At 46.2% G+C, this 3,090-nt stretch overlaps 1 pseudogene; it reads left to right on the top strand.

Moving 5' to 3' along the window:
- Positions 1-2,144: 2,144 nt before the first annotated feature.
- LOC102759243 overlaps positions 2,145-3,090 on the top strand; it is a 2,841-nt pseudogene continuing 1,895 nt past the window's right edge.

Here is a 3,090-nt window from a genome sequence, read left to right as displayed (position 1 = left end):
AATTCTCTCTCTCCATTTATGTTTCTCTCTCTCTCTCTCTCTCTCTCTCTCTCTCTCTCTTCTCTCTCTCTCTCTCTTAACCTTCCTCTCTGAAATCAATACAAATATATTTTTTAAACAAAAAATTATTTAGTCCTGGCCTGTGTTTGTCAGTGGTTAGAGCAGCGGTTCTCAACCTGCAGGTCGCGACCCCTTTGGGGGTCGAACAACTCTTTCACAGGGGTCGCCTAAGACCATCGGAAAACACATATGTAATTACATTTTTTGTGATTAATCACTATGCTTTAATTATGTACAATTTGTAACAATGAAATTGGGGGTCACACAACATGAGGAACTGTATTAAAGGGTCGCGGCACTAGGAAGGTTGAGAACCACTAGGTTAGAGTGTCATCCATTGCACCACAGGATCTTGGTTCAGTTCCGAGTTGAGGGCAGTTACCCTGGGTTGCAGATTCCATCCTCATTCCATTAGGGGCGTGTATGGGAGGCAACCAATCAATGTGACACTCTCACATCTCCTCTCTCTCTCTCTCTCTCTCTCTCTCTCTCTCTCTCTCTCTTTCCTGCTACCCCTCTCACTTCCACTCTAAAAATCAATAGGAAAAATATCCTTGGGTGAGGATATTAAAAAAAGAAAGAATTTTTTGGGGCAGGAAATTGGAGAGCTAAGGTAGACTAGCATGTTAACTTTTACCATTAAAGAGAAAAAAAGACAAACCCTGGGCAGGGAGTTCAGTTCATTAGAGCATCATCCCAGTACGCCAAGGGTTTTATCCAGGGTCAGGGCACATACAAGAATCAGCCAATGAATGCATAAATAAGTGGAACAACAAATCAATGTTTCTCTCTATCTCTATCTCTATCTCTATCTCTATCTCTATCTCTATCTCTTTCTCCCTTCCTCTCTCTCTCTAAAAATCAATTTTAAAAATTTACTAAATAAAGAAAAGAAAAAGGCAATATTTTAATAATTGAAGCACTGAGGAAATTTTTTATGTGGAGGAAGGAAGTTGTTCTTTGTTTGATGTGAATAATAGCTCCTTATCCTCTTACCAACATGTAAAGTAGTTAATATGACTGTAACACTTTTACAGATGAGGAACTGAGGCAAAGAAAGGATAAGAAACTCATCCAAGATTACATAGCCAGCAAGAGGGACTCAGGGCCCTAGAATTCTTGGCTCCAGAGTCCATATTCTAAACCACCTCACCAAGCTGCCTTTCCAAGATATGCTTCTCCTAATCCTATATAATAAAAGCCTAATATGCTAAGTGTTTGGTCATCCGTTCATTCAACCAATCAAAGCATAATATGCTTATGATATGCTAAGGCCGCTCAACTGCTCCCTATGACGTGCACTGACCACTAGGGGGCAGATAGTCAAACAGTCGCCCAGTTGCTATAATGAGCACTGACCACCAGGGGGCAGACACTCCGACCGGTAGGTTAACTTGCTGCTTGGGTACAGCCGATTGGGACTGAGCAAGAAGGGCTGGACACGCCCTAGAGCCCTCCCGTGGTCCCTCCCCGGCTGGCCAACTTCCCGAGTCCCTCCCTGGCCCAATCATGCACCAGTGGGGTCCTTTGACCTGTCTTGCACCCTCTCGCAAGCTGGGACCCCTAGGGGGAGTTGGAGAGCTGATTTCGGCCCAATCCCACAGGCCAGGCCGAGGGGCCCCACTGGTGCATAAATTCATGCACTGGGCCTATAGTTTATATTATTTAAGTCTAAATATATCATTTTTTAAAAAATAAATCTTTATTGTTGAAAGTATTACATATGTCCCTTTTTTTCCCATTTCCCTCTCCTCACCTCCCCTCCCCGCAAGCCTTCACCATTATATTGTCTGTGTTTCTGGGTTGTGCATATACACATATGAGTTCATTGGTTGAACTCTCTGACCTTCCATCCTTCTCTACCTTCCCTCTGAGGTTTTACAACCTGTAAACATATCATTCTTATATACTTTAAAACACTGTATAAAGGAATACATTATAGAGAATTGTCTTATAAACTTTTTTGACCATGACAATCACTAGGATACATATTATACACAAAGACCCAGTACAGGCTCTCTGCTCCTCCTGTTGGTCAGACAGCCTCTATTCCTGTGCTGTGCCAGCCACAACCCTGAGACATGATGGTGAAGGTAAGAGTGAACGGATTTGGCCACATTGGGTGCCTGGTCACCAGGGCTGCTTCTAACTCTGGCAAAGTGGATACTGTCGCCATCAATGACCCCTTCATTGACCTCAGCTACATGGTCTACATGTTCCAGTAGGATTCTACTCATGGCAAGTTCAAAGGCACAGTCAAGGCTGAGAACGGGAAGCTTGTCATCAATGGAAAGTCCATCTCCATCTTCCAGGAGCGAGATCCCCCCAATATCAAATGGGGTGATGCTGGTGCCGAGTATGTTGTGGAGTCCACCGGTGTCTTCACTACCATGGAGAAGGCTGGGGCTCACGTGAAGGGCGGAGACAAGAGAGTCATCATCTCTGCCCCTTCTGCGGATGCCCCCATGTTTGTGATGGGTGTGAACCATGACAAGTGTGACAACTCCCTCAAGATTGTCAGCAATGCCTCCTGCACCACCAACTGCTTGGCCCCCTGGCCAAGGTCATCCAAACAACTTTGGCATCGTGGAGGGACTCATGACCACAGTCCATGCCATCACTGCCACCCAGAAGACCATGGATGGCCCCCCTGGGAAGCTGTGGCGTGGTGGCCGAGGGGCTGCCCAGAACATCATGTCTACTTCTACTGGCACTGCCAAGGCTGTGGGCAAGGTCATCCCTGAGCTGAATGGGAAGCTCACAGGCATAGCCTTCCGTGTCCCCACCCCCAATGTGTCAGTTATGGATCTGACCTGCTGCCTGGAGAAAGCTGCCAAATACGATGATAACAAGAAGGTAGTGAAGCCCTAGCCAGTTTGGCTCAGTGGATAGAGCATCAGCCTGTCAACTGGATGGTCCTGGGTTCGATTCTGGTCAAGGGCACATGCCCAGGTTGTGGGCTCAATCCCCGGTGGGGGACTTGCAGGAGGCAGCCAATCCATGATTCTCTCTCATCATGGATGTTTCTAT

This window comes from Myotis davidii, unplaced genomic scaffold, assembly GCF_000327345.1.
Source record: "Myotis davidii unplaced genomic scaffold, ASM32734v1 scaffold767, whole genome shotgun sequence".
Lineage (NCBI taxonomy): Eukaryota > Metazoa > Chordata > Mammalia > Chiroptera > Vespertilionidae > Myotis > Myotis davidii.
This window is presented reverse-complemented; position numbering and strand designations above follow the sequence as displayed.